A 20,983-nucleotide genomic window follows, 5' to 3' on the forward strand; every position below is an offset into this window, starting at 1 on the left:
TTGATCCAGTGTGTATTTCTTAAGGTCACAGGGTTCCACTTTCCTTCCACCTTTTAAGTCTGTCTCTTCTGTCTTAACCCTTTTGAGCAAGATGTGTGATAACCATCTTATTTCCAGTCTCTTCTGAATGAATTGTGATATTATGAGCATCAGGTGCACTTTCAGGAGCATAGAACTTGTCAGTAGAACAAGAACATATTTTCCAATTTCTCCATCAAAAATTGGTAAAATATTGTTTGATGGGTATAGAGTTTCACTTTTGCAAGATTAAAAAAGTTCTGGAAATGGGTAGTGGTGATGGTTGCACAATAATATGTACTTGATGTCTAATGTACACTTAGAAATGGTTAAGATGGTAAATATTACATTGTATTTTATCACCCCCAAAATGTTTTCAAAAAAAGATGGTAAGAAAATTTAAGCAAGAAGGCCTTGAGTCGTGACGTTAGTCCCAGAGGCAAAATGTATCCTGATATTGTTTTTAATAGCTGTGCTGTTCATGGCTAATGTATAGGAATTATGCATGATAATATGTATAAAAAGCATTGATAGAACAATGCTTTTTCTGTTCCATGAGGTTCAGAAATCATTTGCGAGAAATGAAGACTAGGTAGCCAGTGTATATCCTCCCTATCCTAAAATTTATATTTTTTAAAAGTATTTTTATCATTTTATATGTCTATATATATAAATTCTAAATTATCTTAATTTCAGAGGAAACAAATTTTATGTTGTTTTCTTTGTTTTTATTCCTCACCACAAGATTTCACATCTAAATCTTACTGTAGCTTTTCCAAATACTCTCATTGTTTGAAAACAGAGAACTTTATAATGGAAAAATGGTCTCCTTTTTTTGCCCTTACCCACTTGAACTTTTATTTTAAAACAAATAACAGAATTTAATAAGAAGCTGATTTATTCTATCCCTACTTTCCCCTTCTCCCCATTATACTACTTTATTCTTGAGTTACTTTTTTGTTGTTTTAAGAAAATTGAGGATGCAAACTTTGTTATAGGCACCTCACTCAAATTGTAGGGTAATGGTGATATGAAAAAATAACTGATTCATAAAATTATCAGAAGGGGAATTTTTCAAGTTTATTAAACAGAAAAAGGACAGTTGGTTTGGTTTAGTCATCAAAATAAATTGTGACCTACTGATCTCCAAGTCCTATATTGTGCTCAGATTTTCCATTGGGAATGAAACATTCCGCTGTCCCTTTTTACTGTTTAACTTAAGCTGCAGTGAACACTAGGAGAATGGCCCTGTGGCTGAGCTGCTTATTTTTTTTTTTAATCTATTCATTTTATACTTTCAGACAGATTTTTCCCTGGGGTGAAACAAAGGTTAACTGAAATTTCCTCTGTTGTGTACCTGAACGAATCAGCAGTTTGAGAAGGAAATCCCATTGATGGGCCAAGAGAGTGACAGGCTCTATTTAAAAAATTCCCCCGACTGTGTGGTAGACCAGCCATGCCATGAATTTAACTGTTCCTGTGGTCCCCATACTTGTACTCACCAAAAAAAAAACAGAGAGAGAGAAAGCGACTTTGTTCTGCAAACGTAACCCTAAGCTTTGAAAACCACGAGCCATTGAGTTTTGTGAATTCAAGTTAGAAAGCAACAGAGGCCAAGACTCTAGGGGAACAATATCTGAAAGGGAGTACACGAAAACAGGTAGAAACTGTTTAACTGTTTTCTCTGTATGTATACAGATTTGTGTGTGTTTATACACATACTCCAAAAAACCTATGCCTTCTTCTCATTTTATGAAGCTAGTCGTAATTATATTTAAGCAATGATGTTTGTTAAGTTTTGAAATCTGCTAAATTTCTTTTTTTTAATATATATAGCTTTTTTACTTCATTAAAGTATTTTGGTTTTAACAGGACATATATGTTTTGGAAATGAAAGTAAACACAGTATATATTTAAATGGTTTAAAAAAAACTGGACCTTTACATTACCTCTGCAGGAGCTTTGCTGTCAGAGGCAGCTCATGTATTTTGTATTTTTCCTGTTTAAGGGAAGCTGCTTTAAATATGAAAAGATGGTATCTTAAGTTGGATTAAACATCCTTAATTCATGTGTATTTAACCTCAGGACTTGTGAGCCTTGTTGAAAATCCCACTTTAACCCTGCCTAGTAGGCCTCAATAGTGCGTACTGCATAGAGATTATATATAAATAGTCATGGTCTTTCTGAGGTGGAGAGTAGTGTGTATTCCCAGGGGGCATGAACTGTGTACGTTTCTAACAAATATTTCACATATGTTGCTAATTCATACTTCTATTTACAAGTTTAGGATTTAGTTTTAAAGAAGATTTTATTATCAAAACTTTCTTAAGTATATCCATCTGTCTAGTGTGGATGGGAATTTATGGAGATTTTGTAAAACACTAGAATTCATAGAGAAAATAATCCAGAGGGATTGGTTTCTGACAAGGACTTTGGACAAGCAGGTACCATTTGAGTTGGTTCCTAAGATAAAAAAGTAAGAATTTATTTTAAAAGGTCATTCAGGGGCTAGGTTCATGCTCACAAATGAGAAAATGAAGTTGAGAATTAAAATGATTAATACAAAATTATTCAGTATGTTTTGGAAGAACCTAGGTTTCAATTCATATCTGATATTTACATGCAAAATAAACTGCTTCTCTTTTATTCTAAGATAGGTATTTTAAAAGATCATTTCTTTTTTGTCAATTATACCTCAGTAAATCTGGGGAAAGAATGATTTCTTTCTTTCCCTTTTTCTTTTGTTATTTTCTAACTTTTTCTTCTCTCACTGTTTTCTCTTCCTTGTCTTCTCTTCTTCCTCTCTTTATTTTTCAGTATCTATCCTACTGCAAGTAGATTGTGGCATTATAAGTTTAGAGCAGATTCTGGGGGAGGATCTGTTCAGATATTCCATTTGGCCTATAAAAGACAACATTGTTCTTTTAGGCAGTAATTTTTTAAAAATCAAAATCATTCATAGCTAGTTGAGCAAGCTATGAATCAATCAGATACTCATTAGTTGATGCTTACGTGTTAATAGAAGAGCTAACCAATGCCATGGATAGATCTCAGTTAATTTTTAAAGATCAGTAAAACAGATGACATCTTTTTTTAGGGATCACTTGGTTTTTCCAATTTTATTCATTAAACAATATTTATGACGTTCTACTATGTGCCAGACCCCATTAGGGCTATAGAGGTGCAAGTGGTACTGTGATAAGAAAATGGTTCCTGCCCCCTTATAGACCACAACTGGAAAGTTGGGACATTATTTTTATCAAATTTCATAAAGGACCAGCATTGTTCTTCAGATAATACCATTATTCCTCTAAGAATACAGTGTTATATTAAAAAGTGGAAGAGTGAAAGTTGTTTTCACATTGATTGCTATGTGCTACATGATAAAATGATAATATTGTGGGGATTTTGGTAACAATTTTATTACCAAATAAACCAGAGACTCATCATAAAAATAATTTAGGGGATGATAAGAGCGTGTTGGTTAAAAGTATGATTTAGAAGTAAGCCTCTGGTCTACCACTTACAAGTTTTGTGGCACTAGACAAATTATTTAAAAACTCACATAAAGCTCACCTTTTTTCATCTGTGTCGTGAAAATAATAATAGCTGCCTCTGTAAGATTGTTGTGAGGGTTAAATTAGAAAAAAATGTGTAAAAATGCTTAATACAGTACGTAGCATAGAATAAGCTCTTTATGTATTAGCTGTTCTTATGTTCTATATTTTTAATTGGAATATAATTTCTTTACAATGTTGTGTTAGTTTCTATTGTACAATGTCATGAATCAGCTATATGTATACATACATTCCTCTCCCTCTTGAGCCTCCTTCCCACACCACTATTCCACCCCTCCAGGTCATCACAGAGCACTGAGCTTTTCTGTGTTTTTTAAAAAGGATCTGGATTTTCTTTCTCTGGAAGGGTCTGTTAGTGGAATTTGGAAAGGAACATTCTTTATGTATTGTGTGTGTTTTCTTTGTTGGAGATAATGCAGATTAGCATTTCCTCAAAACTCAAGATGTACATTTGTTTTTAAGTATTATCTATCCTGAAAAAAATGGGGAATAAAAGTATTAACAACTAAAATGGGTTTTTAAATTTTGTTTTCTTTTGAATTCAAAGTCTTTTGTAATAATATATACATAATAATATCTCCGTAACTTCTTGCTGTTCTCCAGCCATCTCAGTTTTGAGTAGCAGTTATTGTAGGTCCATTGGTGAATATTTGTGTTTTGGATTTAAAGACATTCTGTCAGTAATCTTTCTGAAGCTAAATCAAAACATGGGTAGGTTATGGGGCTTGTCTTCCATGTGATACCCAAATTCTCCCCCACATACTGAGTCACCTGGTGTCATTAGATGGTAAAAGTTTTAAAGTAATAAGTTATCATGTTTTAGATGAGTATTTTATAGTCAGACTGCTCAAACAGTTGTCTCTGTTTTCTGCCTCAAGTCGCTCTCCTCCACTTCTCTTCAGTTCAGTAGAGAAGTTTGCTTCATTCAAACTTCTCTTATCAAGATGAACAGTAATTTGCTAATAATTACAAGAGTCAGCTCTCAACCTTTATCTTACCTTGTTCTATCGTGGCATTCCCCATAATGGACAGCACCTCTTCTCGGATACATTTTCTTTAGCTAGCTTACAGGGCATTTACTCTTCCTCCCAACAGGTTTCCTCCCACCTCACTGATGACTGCGTCTAAATCCTTGCTCCTTTTTTATTTTTTTCCTGTACTCTTTCCCTTGGTGCAGTCACCCAGTCCTGTCTCCATGCCATAATCAACAAGTTTATATTTCCAGTTCAGGTCTATCAAACATTTGGATGTTTAATAAGTATCAAAAATCCAATCTGTTCAAAATGAAATTCATCTTTCCCTGTAAGCATCTTCATCTACAGGTTTTAGTTGCATCAACTGTACCCTTGCAACTGTACTCCAAGCAACTGCTTGGAGTAGGAGTCGTCCTTGACTCTGGTCTTTTCTTAGATTTGCATCCAGTTCATTAGGAAATCTCATTGACTCTACCTTCAGAATATGTTCAGAATTCCTTCATTTCTCAGCACATCTTATGCTGCCATCCTGGTCAGAGGTATCATCATTACTTGACTGAATTATTGCAATCGCCACCTAATTGGTCTCCCTACTTCTTTACTTGCCTTCACTTTTTAATCTAAACAGAATGATTCTTTAAATTGTCAGTCAAATCATATCATTCCTCTGCTCAAAATCCTCCATTGACTTCCCATGTCACTTAGAATAAAAGCAAGTATCTTTATAAAGCCTGCAAGGCCCTTCATAAACTGGCAACCCTGTACTTCTTTGACCTCACCTCCCCCTGCTTTACTGCTCTAACCACACTGGCCTCCCTGCTGTTCATCAACCACAACCAAGAATATACTTGCTTTAAGGAGTGCTTTGTCTGTTCCTACTGCCTGGGATATCCCAGAATTGCATGGCTAATTCCCTGGTCTCCTTTCTTTAAGTTTTTGCTTAAATATCAATGAGGTCTATTCTGTCCACCTTATGTAAAATTATAATCTATATCCAACACTACCAATTCCCATTACCAAGCTCTACTTTTTCTGTTTTCAAAAACATTTATTACTAACATACATCATTTACTTATTTGTTACGTTTGTTGTTTATTGCCTCTCTACCCTAGAGAGACACTAGAATTTAAGTTTTATGGGGGCAGCAATCTCTATTTTGTTTATTTAGCTCAAGGACCAGAATGGTGCCTCAATATGGCAGTAATTCAGTATTTATTGAATGCATAATGTTTAGTATTGTAAGAGTTGAGAGTAATGTTTAGTTTAACCCTCAGTATACCATCAGAGTCATTAGACCTGGTTTTAGTTTGTTTCTTTTGTGAGCATTTTTAACTATTTCTAAGAATGTATATTTCATGACTTTTATTCTTTCTTAGAGACCGTCCAGAGAACAGAGAAAAAATTTACTTTTCTTAATAGACTAAAACTCATTCTATCCCAGAATTACTAAATGGGTCCATTGGTTCTTTTTGTAAATCTAAGTTACATCATAGAATCCTAGTGATCTTATTTTTGCCATATCTTAAAGTATTTTACTATTTCCTCATCAATTATTCCAACTATGCATTAAAAAAAAGTTAAACTAATTAAAAATAGCGGAATGAGGGAATTGCCTAAAATGATTATGTAATAGTGAAATAAATCTTCACTGTTTGATCATCCTTCAGTTTCCTTATTTTGATGCCCAGAGTACTGCATTATCTTTCATGAATGTATAAAAGAAGTCTGAAGTTACTTTTTTTTTTTTTTTTAGCTTTCACTGAACAAAGTTTTAAAAATCCAGAATTTTACATTTTCTGCCCAAACTGGCAAATAAAAGAAAATTAGCAGAGAAAGACATTTCACAGTTATTAGGTGAATCAGAACATGAATGCCAAGAGACAAGTTGTAGTATCTAGACTTTAATAATGTGATGAACTTGACCTTTTAATTGCAGAAAGGAAATAGAGTATTCTCATCTAGTCATTCAAACAACAGGAAGTTCTTTGCTACACAGTATTTTATGACAAGAATCTGTACCATCCAGCTTTGATAAGGGGATGTGTGGCGGTATTATTTCACATTTTATGATACTTGTATACCAAAATTCACTTGATATGGTTTGTTTCAAATGGACAGATGCTGAAGGCATATGTGTATGCAGGGGTGATTGGAAGGAAATAGATAATATGGAAGTGAAAAAAATTAACTGGATTTGTCATTCTAATTGGTGTTTATAAATCAAAAAGTAAAAATATTTTGTAATTATGGAGCAAAGAAGAGACATATTTGAAATGTGTTAATTATTTACAAAATGGTTGTGCTCCACGTTCAAACATGACAACTGACTAGCAGTTAGTTGTATTCCAGGATGTTATACATTTCAGGTATATTTAACTTCAAAAATAGGGATATATAAAATAATAATTTAGATTTGCCATGTGTAAATTCTTCTTAAGATTTCTGGTCATATTGTTTTTCATTATTACTTTTTATTTGTGAAATGACTTCAATTATTAAAGGGTCTGTTGGACCCAGATGATTAATGTTAATGACTATTTTTTTTGTGCGTGCGTGCTAAGTTGCTTCAATTGTGTCTGACTCTTTGCAACTCTGTGGGCTATAGCCTGCCAGGCTCCTCTGTCCATGGAATTCTCCAGGCAAGAATATTGGAGTGGGTTGCCATACCCTCTTCCATGGAATCTTCCCAATCCAGGGATCGAACCTGTGTCTCTTATGTCTCCTGTATTAGCAGACTGGTTTTTTACCACTAGTGACACTCTAAGCCACCAGGGAAGCCCATAATACTGGAGATATTGAAGATAACTAACTGCCCTAATACTGGAGATAGCTTAATATTAGCCTAATAGAGAAATGAGGTGCTAGTGGCTGCATGGCAGTAAGTAGACTTTTCAGACTATGTAAATGAAACAACTAGGCTGATATTAAACAGGAAAATTAAAGAAGTGTATAAGAGGAGAAACAACGTATCACTGGTGGTAGTGGTGGCGGTGGTGGTGTTTAATCTCTAAGTCATGTCCAGCTCTTTTCTCACTGTGGTCTGCCAGGCTCCTCTGTCCATGGGATTTCCCAAGCAAGTATACTGGAGTGGGTTGCCATTTCCTTCTCCACGGGATCTTCCCAACCCAGGGACTGAACCCACATTTCCTGCACTGGCAGGTGGATTCTCTACCACTGAGCCACCAGGGAAGCCCAGTGTACTACTATATAGCCATAAACTGAATATTGACCTGAGAGGGGAGATGGAGGAAAAAGAAATTCAGATAGATTGTTATTAGAAAGCTGAATCCTCTTTTACTTTATTAGGAATTTAGATATTAATGCATGAAATAGATAAATCCATAAATATCAAGATGAACATTATTTAGAAGTATATAGGTAAATATCAAAAGAAATAGAACGAAAACTGTTTGCCTCTGAGGAGTGGGCTTAGCACAGGGATGGGCTCAGCACTTTCCTCTCAGCACAGGAGAGAACTGCTGTTCTTTTCTTTTACACTTTTTTAGTATTATTGGAGTTTTTACAACCACGTGCATGTATTTCTTAATAAAAATTAGCCGTAAAATGGGAAATTACGTATTTAAAGAGAAAACTTAGCTGGTATGTATCACCTGAAGTTGAAGGCCCGGGGACAACAATCCTAGATCTGAGGTAGTAAACATATGGTGATAACTGGAAGGAAACTGGAATATTGGCTTAGAAAGACATTGTAAAGGAATATGCTGTAGAATTTAAGACCTGGCCTGATTGAATAATGAGATAAAACATTGGCTTAAGATGAAAATAAACCTACATTTTAAGTCATTAACAACAGCAGGGAGGCATTTTGAGCCAGTTTCAAGTGGGGTTGTAAAAAGGAGTTTTGCTTTGGATATGTTTTATTTGCAGTGACTGTAATATAAATGTGATATATCTTATAAACAATTATAAATATAAGCCTGGACATATTTGGTCTTAAGGTCTGGAGAGAGATTTGAAGAATATATCAGCCCCCAAAATAATAAAAATGAATTGTTTTGAAGTGACTTACTTCACCAAGGAGAAAGTGAAGAGAGAATCAGACATTGAAAACCATACATACACTCACATACAAAGTTAATGATAAGTAAGGAAAAAGGATTTGGGAAGTAGACAAAGAAGTGTTAAATAGAAGGATGGTTGAAAGAATATAGCTTCCAGATTGGTATTAAAATTTTTTACCAGCAGGTTAATACCAAATTTATATAGCCTTTAAATCTTCTCTAGAAACCTATAACATCTTCCCCTTCATTAAATTTGAATGTTGTGTGCTTGTCATTTTACAAATGTTTCAAGTGTCCGTATTGTATATTTTGCCTTTTGGACAGGAAAGGTGAAAGTTAGGAATAGGCACCATAGTAGATACTTAAGAACGAAAAACTTGCATACTCCGACTGTGTTTACTGTTTCTGTTAATAGTTTTTCCTTTTCTGTTCTTATTAGTGTAATTTGAGGCATCTTTTGTTTCTAAACAAATATTTCTTAAACAGGTGGTTTATTTTCTAAATCCTTGGGAGTGGCAAGAATGGAGTGAGAGAGAACTCTGTGTCTGTCTGTCTGTCTGTCTGTATCTTTGGGGTTACGCAAAAGCCTTTATATGACTTTATATGACTGATATGCTTTGCAAGAGCTCTGTGCTCATAAGCACCTGTATTTATTTCCTCTTTCTTCTTCCTCCTCTACCTCTAAAAAAAGAAAAGCTAAATCCCCATTTATCACTGACACACACTTAAAAATATAAAATTTCTGGTAAATTTAATTTAATTTAAAATAAGATGAACAATTTGATGCCTAACTTGCAAATTCTTCTACTAAAATTTGTTTTATTTAAACGATTGCCAGTTATACAATGCAAAAATTTAATGATGAAATGGTTTTGTGACCAGTGTTAAATGGAAAAGTATAAATAAGAGAAAACTAAGACAGAAATAAAGAGCAGTTTGAGAAGAATGCTTGTGAATAAAGTGGCTCAGCCCTCAGGGGATTTGCATGTGGCATTGTGTGTATTTCAAAAGTTTCCGTTGAAATAACAGATGCTACTGATGAAGTTGGGAATAGTAACTTCATTTGTGGCTGGTTCAGTTGCTTATTAAAAGTGAGAAGATCCCAGGGGGAAATCTGGCATAGTGGAGTTAGACTCAAGAAAGGATATAACATAAATATCTTGCAGCTTTATCTCTGTGATCTTTAATCCATGAATACTGGGTAGCTACAGGCAAGATTATCAGTAAATGTCCAATTATCTTATATTACATTTGGATCCTGTGTTTGCCAAGTAATTTTATTTGATAAGTGATTTTTTAAAATTTCTTTTGTAGTTTCTAGAGTTGCTTGCTACAGAAATTCCAGGTTTTTTCCCTAGTCATTGATCATTTATCCTATTGAGCTTTTATGTGTATACAGTGAGAATCTATATAATTATCTATTGGCTTATGTACTCCAGAACAGTATTTACTGACATAAGTGTACATATGAATGTTTCCTTTTTCTTTTAAATTTTTTCCTAATGTAATTCAAGTATGCAAGATGTTGTGCTGATAACTGGATAGATAAATACAACTTATGACTTAGTGAGGGAAATAAAATAATTTTTAATGCAAAATGTTCTCAGTAGCTTAAGAGATACAAATAACCTGCTTTAGACTATAAGAGAGAGAGAAAATAATTCTACAGAATGAATTCAAAAGAAGAAATGTTATTTAGGTAATTCATTCCGTAAAGATGAGTACCTGTGATAAATACACAATCATGCTTTGATGTGTGGAAGATAAAAAGGTAGAATGCTAAGGTTAAATCCAGGATGTTACAAATTTGAAAGTGATCATTTCTGCTTTTGAGGGGTTATCAGGGAAACATCAGTGGATGAGGTAACACGTGATTCGAGACTTGAAGACCAAGTCGCCCAGTTCCAAGTGGTTGAGATTGGAGTTGGCTTGTGTTTCAAGGAATACATGCATAAGCAAAGTTGCAGAGGACACGAAGACACTTCAGGGAAATTACTAGGCATAGATGGAGCACAGAAGTCGAGAAGGTGGTGCAGAGGACACGAAGACACTTTAGGGAAATTACTAGGCATAGATGGAGCACAGAAGTCGAGAAGGTGGTGCAGAGGACACGAAGACACTTTAGGGAAATTACTAGGCATAGATGGAGCACAGAAGTCGAGAAGGTGAAGCCAGAGAAATAGATGAGGACCAGAACTTAGAAGGCACTGTGTGGCACACAGAGGAGTTTTACATTGATTCTGCAAGCATTGAGGAATCATTCAGGGCATAATGTTTTCACATTTATGTTTTAGAAACATTATTTCATTCACAGTATAATAGATATCAAGTTATTATATTTCTGAAACTAATGTTTCAGGGTAGGGTGGGGGTCGGGGGGGGACTCCCTAAAAAAAGAAACATTAATCTGGTAAGAAGGGAAGGCAGAATGGGTTGTAGGTACTAGGGATAGAAATTCTAGGTGAGAAATTAAGTGTCTCTGGATCAACCTAATGGCACTGAAGTTATTACAATAGATTTGGTGAACGACTATTTGAAAGGTGAGAGAGAAGAGCTGAGGTTTTGATTTGGAAAATAAGTTATTGAGAACTTACAAGGAGGAAAAGTAGGGTTATTTGTTTTTAAGAGAGAAACTCAAGGAATGGGGAAAAGGTAGAGAATTTATTTTTAGTGATTATGATTTTGAGTTGCCTATATGAAGTCTAATCCAAATATCCCATAGATCAGGAGCTCAAGAAAAGATTCGATCTAGAAATACAAATTTGGTGGTTCTCTCAGTGGGCATGTGTGACATAACCTGGGACAAAGAATGTAATATACTACGTGGCCAGTGAGGGAAAAAGAAGCTGTCAAGGGGAAGAAGAACTAGGAAAGTAGGTTGTGCTTTAAGCCAAAAAATTAACTGCTCACAGAGGTCAAATGAGAAAAGTACTGAATAAAGAACTGAGATGTCATATTCAGAGGTTATAATCATAGGAGTTCCCTGGCAATCCAGGAGTCAGGACTCAGCTCTTACTGCCAAGGGCCCAAGTTCGACCCTTGGTTGGGGAAATTAGATCCCACAAAAAGTAAGAAAGGAAAAAAGAGAGAGAGAGATTGTGCTGGCTTTGAAGTTGCAGACAGCCTGTAGAAGCTGGTGAAGGCCAGGAAGTGGATTTTCCCCAGCCTCTGGAAGGAAAGCAGCCCTGCAGGAAAAAAGAATTTATAGTCATGGAAATTGGGCTGGGTTAGGTGGAAAACTAGGCAAAGAGTGAGATGGTGTTGAAGATCAAGGGAATAAAATGACCAAAAGTACAGAGAAGGGAAAGCACTGGGAGTGTTAAATTACAAAAAGTAAGACCTTTTAGTTTAAAATATTAGGTATGTAAAAAGGGAGTGTGGCCAATACATTAGAAATGTAATGTTGTTGATTTGTCTTTTGTGCTATAACTACCAGATTACTTAACCTCAGTTTTATCTTCTTTATGTTTTGTTGTTTGTTTGTTTATTTTAAACATTTCAGTGTGTAAGATTTGTTAAAGTAGGAGTTAATAAAATGTTTTTCCAGAGATCACCAAAGATTATAGAAGATTTCAGTTCAGCATATCCAGTTGAATAATGCCATGTTATATGAGTCATAGTTTGGGCTGTGTACTTCAAGGGAGAAAAGGTGTTGAGAAGGCCCAAAGTCTTGGTTCCTTAGGGATTATAGATATATAGCAACCATGGTTTCTTTTTTCCCAGCCCCCATCTGTGAGCCTGTCTGTAGACTCACAGATATATGGAGAAAAAAACAGTTGCTAGAGAACTTAAATACTTAGTATTGTATGAAGACTATTTTGATCATGCAGTCAACATAAGGTAATTAATTGATAATTGGTGGAATTGAGTATTTCTTGTTAAATAACACATATCCCAAATATAGAGGACTTTCAGTCTATTTGGAAGCTTCCCTGGTGGTTCAGATGGTAATGAATCTGCCTGCTAATGCAGGAGCCTCAGGTTCGATCCCTAGGTCAGAAAGATCTCCTGGAGAAGGGAATGGCAACCCACTCCAGCGTGAAGAATTCCATGGACAGGGGAACCTGGAAGGCTACAGTTCTTGGGGTCGGGGTCGGCAAAGAGTCAGACACGACTGAGTGACTTCCACTTCAATCTTTTTAAAGACTTGATGTTACTTAAATCATCCTGTATTTTTAAAAATGAGATGATTGTGGTTATTTACTGAACACAGTAATGCTTTTTGGATTCTTTAGCCCAGAGATACATGATAAGATCCTTGAAGGCAAGCACCATGTCTTTCTGTCTCCTACATTGTCTTTTACATGAGAAATTTTCAGTGAATATATGTTCAGAATTAACTTGACACTACATTAAATGAAAACATTTTACACTTTGAGGAAAGTTGCATTTTACATTTTTAAATAATTAGTAGTGGCAGAGTCAGTTTTTATATCTTCTTTGCTGAATATTAAATTCAGGTCCACTATTTGCAGAGAAAATCATAAACATATACCTTTTCACTGAAATGTAATGAGACTTAAAATTTTAGACGTTAGAAATTAGGATTTCTAGAATTTTTTATGTAAGGCACCATATGGGCCTCCATATAAGAAGGGACTATAGGGTATAAGACTCAAGGAAAGATTTTTCTTAGTGCCTGGCTCCTGCGCTAAAATAACCAACTGGATATGCTGAGCTGAAGTCTTAAGTAGTCTTTGGTGATCTTTGGAAAAACGTTTTACTAACTCCTACTTTAACAAATCTTAACTTCTGTAAAAAAAACAAAAAAGAGAGAGAGAACCAGCTCTATAATTGTGACTGCTGCCTCGGCACAGAAATGATCTTCACCTATTCCCACCCATCAGAATTTAGGCAGGCTAGGTATAATTGAAGTGAAGCATGAATTGGCTTTACTCCTCAGAAATTTAGCCCAAACTCTTCCTTAGTTCCTTTGAAAACTTGAGTATAGTCTTATGGGTAAAAATAGCTGCATTAGCACTACATATCACAAAAGCAGCAATTGCTGTTTTTTGTAGCACGCACACATTTTAAAAATGAATATTTATGTGACCATACTTACAGGATTGTTCTGAAGGTATAATATGTATTTAAAACAATTTACAGACAGTGAATCACCATCCCCATATAAATAGGAAGGATGTTTATCTTTATGCATGAGAGAAAAAGAGAGAAGGAAGGAGAGAAAGGAGGGAGGGAAGAATAAAGATAGCAGAATAGTCCAGAAATAGAAAATGTGTAAAATGTGTAAGGTTATGGGTTCACTTTTCTTTGGGGTTTGCCTTTTTGTTTTGAAGGTTATTTCAGAAGACAGGAAATACAAAAGCACCCTGTAATGCTGTTGGACTATCTCTGCTTTCAAGAGTACTACTCTGGCAGAAGGAGACCTGTTGTACTGTTTCTTGGAGCGCTCCACACAGTAGGAAGTCGAGACTTTTAAAGTTAAACTAATGAAGACAGGACATAGGAAATTTCTTAGTTGGAAAACTAGATTTAACATTCATAAGTCCTCATGTGTTAAAGGTGAAATGAAAAGCTTCCTGTAAGTAATAATGTTTTAATGCTCAATATTTGTATGTATAAAAAGGTGAAAATTCTTAGTAAAGGAATTATCGCACCCTTTGTTCCAGGTTTCCCAGGTGACTCAGATGGTAAAGTGTCTGCCTGCAATGCGGGAGACCCGGGTTTGATCCATTGGTTGGGAAGATCCCCGGAGAAGGAAATGGCAACCCACTTTGCCATTTTCTAGTACTCTTGCCTGGAAAATTCCATGGGCGGAGGAGCCTAGTGGGCTACAGTCTATGGGGTCGCAGAGTTGGACACAACTGAGAGACTTCACTGCACTTTGTTCTATTCAGACTGTATTGTTTGCTGTATCCTTTTACCTCTTTCATTATGTTGCTTGTGCCTTTCCTTTTTACTCGTGTCCTTCATCACTTGTTAAAATCCTACTTGAGATGTTTGCTTCCAGCCGTATTTTGTTAACTTACACCAGACTTGCCCTCCTGATAAGAGATGATGAAATTAGCAGACAAGGACTTTAAAACAGACATATAAATATGTGGAGGTTTAAAGGGAAAGAGGCATATAAGAGAAACAGAAGATATAAAAATGAAGCAAAGAAAAATTACAGAGCTGAAATATATAATAGTTTGAAACAAAAAAATGAAATGAAAAATTTTAGTGGTTTGACTTAACTACAGATAAATTAACGCATTTTCAGATATTGAACAACAGGCAGTACAGGATCATGATTCTTGAGAATGTGGAAATGAATGAGATACGCCTACAGTCAACTTGCATTGTGATACTAAGAAAGGGAATCCAGGCATAGTGGCCGTCTCATTAAGAAGAGAAGACAGAAATCAGAGTTCAGAGAGACTAAAGAAGCTGTAATTTGTGGAGTAGAGTACTGGAGACTAGAATTCCTAGAACTCACCAAACAATTCCCAGAACTTACCTGAGTTCTTACTTGCCAGATTGGACAGTATTGAACACTGACACATTCAATAGAGATCCCAGAAGATATATCTTAGTAGTAGGGGTTCAGTTCAGTTCAGTTCAGTCGCTCAGTCATGTCCGACTCTGCGACTCCATGGACTTCAGCACGCCAGACTTCCATGTCCATCACCAACTCCCAGAGCTTACTCAAACTCTAACCCTAAGTAAAGGCTACTCTGGACCACCCTAGCAAAGCTTTAAAAGTCTCAAAAGGATCACCTGATCTGGAGGTTGCTTAACTGCTTGTCAGAACAGAGTCTTACACTTTTTAAAGTAAGAAAACAAAATCAAGACACTCAACAGTGTACCTTAGTAGCATCCATGGTGGGCGGGGGAGTGGGGGGGTGGAATTACTAGGCATTAAGAAAGCAGGAAAATGTCACTCATAACCAGGAGAAAAATCAGTCAAGTGATACAAACCTAGAAGTGACAGAGAATATGAAACTAGCAGCAGAGACTTTAAAACAGCTGTTAAAAATGTACTCTGAAATTTAAAGGAAGAGAGAAATGTAATAAGAGAAATGAAAGGTATGAAAAAGAAATGGAACTTCTAGAACTGAAATACATATTTGAGATTAAAAATTTACTGGATGGGCATAAGTACAAATTAGATTATTCAAAGGAAAAGAGCAAGAGACTTATGGACAACTTAAAGCCAATAATTTCAGCAATTTAGAAGTAATTGACACATTTTTTGAAAGTCACAAATTATCAAAACTGGCCCAAGAAGAAACTGAAAATGTTAATGGCTCCATATATACTGGAAAAAAAAAAAAAGAAAGAAAAGTAGAATTACTCTTTTAAAACCTTCTGCAAGTAAAATTCTTGACTCACAAACAAGGAAAACTCCAATCTAGATGGCTTCAGTGGCAAATTCTATCAGATATTTAAGGAAAAAATAATACCAACTCTTCCCAACACTTCCGAACTCTTGTGAGGCTAGTTTTATACCAATGTCAAAACCAGACATTTAAAGAAAAGTATAAATCAATATCCTTCACAAACACAGATGTAAAAATTCTTAATAAAATAATAGCAAATTGAATTCTGCAGTACATTTTAAAGAATAATACATCCTAACCAAGTGGAGTTAATCCCAGAATACAAGATTGGTTTCATATTTGAAAATGAAATCACTGTAGTTTACCGTATTAAGAGAAAAAGAGGAAAAGCCATGGGCTATCTCAGTTGATGCAGATAAGGTACTGAGATTTCAGCACACATTCATATTAAAAACCCAGGAAACTAGGACTAGAAAGGAATTTCTTACACCTGTTATGAAAGATCTACAGCAAAACAATGCTTGATTATGAAAAAATATATTTTTGCCTATAGTTGGGAACAAAGCAGAGATTTGTTTCCTGTCACCACTGATGCTGAGTATCATAATGGAGGTCCTGTATAATACAGTGAGGTTAAAAAAAAAAGAAGCAAAAGGCATACAGGTCAGAAAAGAGGCAACAAAACTGTTTTTATTCACAGTATTCATCAGTGTAATGACCATTAAAGTCATAATGAGTACTACTTCACACCCATTCTAAGGTTAAAATTTAAAAGACTGACAGTTTCAAAACTGGTACAACCACTACAGAGAACATGATGGAGATAATTAATAAAAAATAAACATAGAACTACCATATGATCCAGCAGTCCTACTGCTGGGCATGCATCCAGGAAAAAACAATTTGAAAGATTACCTGCACCTCAAATGTTCATTGGAACACTGTTTACAATAGTCAAGACATGAAAGCAAGTGAAATGTCCATTGACAAATGAATGGGTAAAGAAGATATGGTACATACATACAATGGAATATTACTCAACCATAAAAATGAAATAATGCCATTTGCAGTGACATGGATGGACCTAGAGATTATCATACTAAGTGAAGCAAATCAAAGACAAATAAATATCATAGGATATCACTTGTGAAATCTTAAAAAATGGTACAAATGAACATACATACAAAACAGAAGGAGTCACAGCTGTAGAAAACAAATTTATGGTTACCAAGGGGGACAGTGGAGGGAGGGATAATTTGGGAGATTGGGATTGAGATATACAGACACTATATAAAATAGATAACGACTTACTGTATACCACGGGAAATTCTACTCAGTACTCTGTAATCTATATAGGAAAAGGATCTAAAAAAGAGAGGAGATAAATATACACAAACATATAAGTGATTATTCACTTTGCTGTGCAGCAGAAATCAACAGAGCATTGTAAATCAGGTCAGTTCAGTTACTCAGTTGTGTCCGACTCTTTGCGACCCCATGAACTGCAGCACACCAGGCTTCCCTGTCCATCACCAACTCCCAGAGCTTGCTCAAACTCATGTCCACTGAGTTGGTAATGCCATCCAATCATCTCATCCTCTGTCCCCTTCTCCTCCCGCCTTCAATCTTTTCCATCATCAGGGTCTTTTCCAATGAGTCAGTTCACATCAGGTGGCCAAAGTATTGCAGTTTCAGCATCAGTCCTTCCAGTGAATATTCAGGACTGATTTCCTTTAGGATGGACTGGTTGGATCTCCTTGTAGTCCAAGGGACTCTCAAGAGTCTTCTCCAACACCACAATTCAAAAGCATCAATTCTTCAGCACTCAGCTAATAACTAGGTTACAAGCTCTTACTCATTTTTGTTTACCCTATAGCACCTTCCCTGGTGGAAGGGCTTCCCTGGTGCCTCAGAAGTTAAAGTGTCTTCCTGCAGTGCTGGAGACCCGGGTTTGATCCCTCTGTCGGAAGATCCCCTGGAGAAGGAAATGGCAACCCACTCCAGTATTCTTGATTGGAGAATCCCATGGAGGGACGAGCCTGGTAGGCTACAGTCCACGGGGTTGCAAAGAGTCAGACACGACTGAGCTACTTCACTTTCACAGCACCTTGCTTATTGTAACCTTTCAATACATGTTTGTTAAACTGAGCTCATTTAATGCAAAGACAGAGTTACTAGCTATTGCTTTGATTATAATTCTAAAGTCTGAAAAGAATCATAGTCCCGGATCTTAGCAAGACAAGGCTAACAGGTAGGTAAGAGTCGAAATTAGGCATCTTTAGGACAGTCCTAATTTTACACTTTAGGGCAATCCCATTTTATATTCTGTGGTGGTGGCAGGACACACAGAGAAGATGGGTGCTCCTCGGCCCTGTGGGACATTGTCTTTAAGGCAAGACACTGAGCTGGTTGTAAAAGTCTGGAGGATTTAGGTTATGTAGACTTAAGTAATAGTGTATTTGACTCCAGTAATGAATGAAAAGTTGATAGAATCACAGAAACTCCATGAAGGTACCATTGATACCACTTAATCCAATTCATTATTAAACAGACCCAGAGAGGATAAATAACCTGCCCTTTCAGTTCAGTTCAGTCGCTCAGTCATGTCCAGCTCTTTGCGACCCCTTGAATCGCAGCACGCCAGGCCTCCCTGTCCATCACCAACTTCTGGAGTTCACTCACTCTCATGTCCATTGAGTCGGTGATGCCATCCAGCCATCTCATCCTGTGTTGTCCCCTTTCCCTCCTGCCCCCAATCCCTCCCAGCATCAGTATTTTTCTGTCAGTCAACTCTTAGTATCAGGTGGCCAAAGTACTGGAGTTTCAGCTTTAGCATCATTCCTTCCAAAGAACACCCAGGACTGATCTCCTTTAGAATGGACTGGTTGGATCTTCTCGCAGTCCAAGGGACTCTCAAGAGTCTTCTCCAACACCACAGTTCAAAAGCATCAATTCTTCGGCGCTCAGCCTTCTTCACAGTCCAACTCTCACATCCATACATGGCCACTAGAAAAACCATAGCCCTGACTAGACAGACCTTTGTTGGCAAAGTAATGTCTCTGCTTTTGAATATGCTGTCTAGGTTGGTCATAACTTTCCTTCCAAGGAGTAAGCGTCTTTTAATTTCATGGCTGCAGCCTTTGGCACATAACAAATAAGAGATAGGGTCAAGACTGGAACCCAGGTTTCTGACAAAATCTGTACCAAAAATTTAATGAAGTGGAGAATGGCTGCCTGTGGAAGTCCTAATGAGTTGCCCTTAGAAGAACCTTCCATTAGGTTTGTATTTGAGGTTAAGAAGCAAACAGGATAGGAATAAGAGTCAGCTGTCATTACCAGGATAGAATCAAAACTGAACCATGAGTAGGGCCAAGAGTTGACTTGTATGTTCTTGGTGATGTCTTTACTTCATTTACCACCAAGAAGTCTGATTTCATTTGTAACTTAAGCCTATTTTGTATACTTGTTGACAACTTTTCTACAGTAAGAATATTCTGTAGCTTGTTGAAGAGGACTTAGTATATAACCTAGATATTGTTGAATTCCACAGCTTTGTTAAAACAATCTAAATGCAGCTGATCTCTCTCATAAACCTTCCTTTTTCCAATATTCTCTCTTCATGTGTAAATTTATTGGGGTTTGGGGCTGATTAACAGTTGCTATTTTGCATTTCCATGGTTTAGGAGTTCATTTTTTTAAGGACAGTATTAAGTCAGTTTTGTAATTAGTGATTTTTAATGGTCATTTTGAGTTTTAATGATGAAGGATGTTGAGATACAAAGGGCAGCTTTGAAAGTTACAGCAGAGCATGCTCCTTAGATGAATCCTTTGAATGAAAGAATAATAGTATGGATGGTGATGATGAAGGACTAGAAGCTGCGGCTATTTAATGTATTCTCCACTCTCAATATATGGATGCAGCCTCTGAATTTTGTAAAGGAAATAATCATCAGCACAGCATCTCTGCCCTTCTATGGATTGATCTTTTTGTAAAGCAGCCTCTTGGTTTTCTTAGTAAAAGTATTTTATTTTAAAATACATCTCTAGACACTTACTCCTGGTTCAGTTCAGTCGCTCAGTCGTGTCTGACTCTCTGCGACCCCACGAACCACAGCACACCAGGCCTCCCTGTCCATCACCAACTCCCGGAATCCACCCAAACTCATGTCCATTATGTCGGTGATGCCATCCAGCCATCTCATCCCCTGTCATCCCCTTTTCCTCCTGCCCTCAATCTTTTGCAGCATCAGGGTCTTTTCAAATGAGTCAGCTCTTCGTATCAGATGGCAAAAGTATTGGAGTTTCAGCTTTAACATCAGTCCTTCCAATGAACACCCAGGACCGATCTCCTTTAGGATGAACTGGTTGGATCTCCTTGCAGTCCAAGGGACTCTCAAGAGTCTTCTCCAACACCACAGTTCAAAAGCATCAATTCTTCGGCACTCAGCTTTCTTTATAGTCCAACCCTCACATCCATACATGACTACTGGAAAAACCATAGCCTTGACTAGATGGACCTTTGTTGGCAAAATAATGTCTCTGCTTTTCAATATGCTATCTAGGTTGGTCATAACTTTCCTTCCAAGGAGTAAGCGTCTTTTAATTTCATGGCTGCAGTCACCATCCACAGTGATTTTGGAGCCCAGAAAAATAAAGTCAGCCACTGTTTCCACTGTTTCCCCATCTATTTGCCATGAAGTGATGGGACCGGATACCATGATCTTCGTTTTCTGAATGTTGAGCTTTAAGCCAACTTTTTCACTCTCCTCTTTCACTTTCATCAAGAGGCTCTTTAGTTCTTCTTCACTTTCTGCCATAAGGGTGGTCCTGGGAAAATGTAGATTACTTCATGTGTCCACAGAATTCCTTTCAAAGAAGAGTCAAGCTCAATTTGTGGGGTTTTTTTGTTTTGTTTTCGTTTTTTTGAGATAGAAAAGAAGGGTAGGTAGGAGAAAGGAGGAAATCTTAACTTTGCTTTAGGGGAAGAAAAAAATCATTCAGTCCGTTGTTGACACCTTAGCTTCTGCATTAGTCATATGTCCCTTCCTCCTTGGCCATGGGTGGACCAAGGGAATAGCAACCATTTGCAAGTTTTTAAAGGGGCAGTG

The 20,983-nt window shown here is 36.5% G+C and overlaps 1 protein-coding gene across 2 annotated transcripts in view; it reads left to right on the forward strand.

Annotated features, from left to right (window-relative positions):
• The window catches only part of ZCCHC7 (zinc finger CCHC-type containing 7), a 257,789-nt gene that overhangs the window by 175,080 nt on the left and 61,726 nt on the right, over positions 1-20,983 (forward strand). The gene's annotated exons all lie outside the window — the stretch shown is intronic.

Source organism: Bos indicus x Bos taurus, chromosome 8, assembly GCF_003369695.1.
Source record: "Bos indicus x Bos taurus breed Angus x Brahman F1 hybrid chromosome 8, Bos_hybrid_MaternalHap_v2.0, whole genome shotgun sequence".
Classification (NCBI taxonomy): Eukaryota; Metazoa; Chordata; class Mammalia; order Artiodactyla; family Bovidae; genus Bos; species Bos indicus x Bos taurus.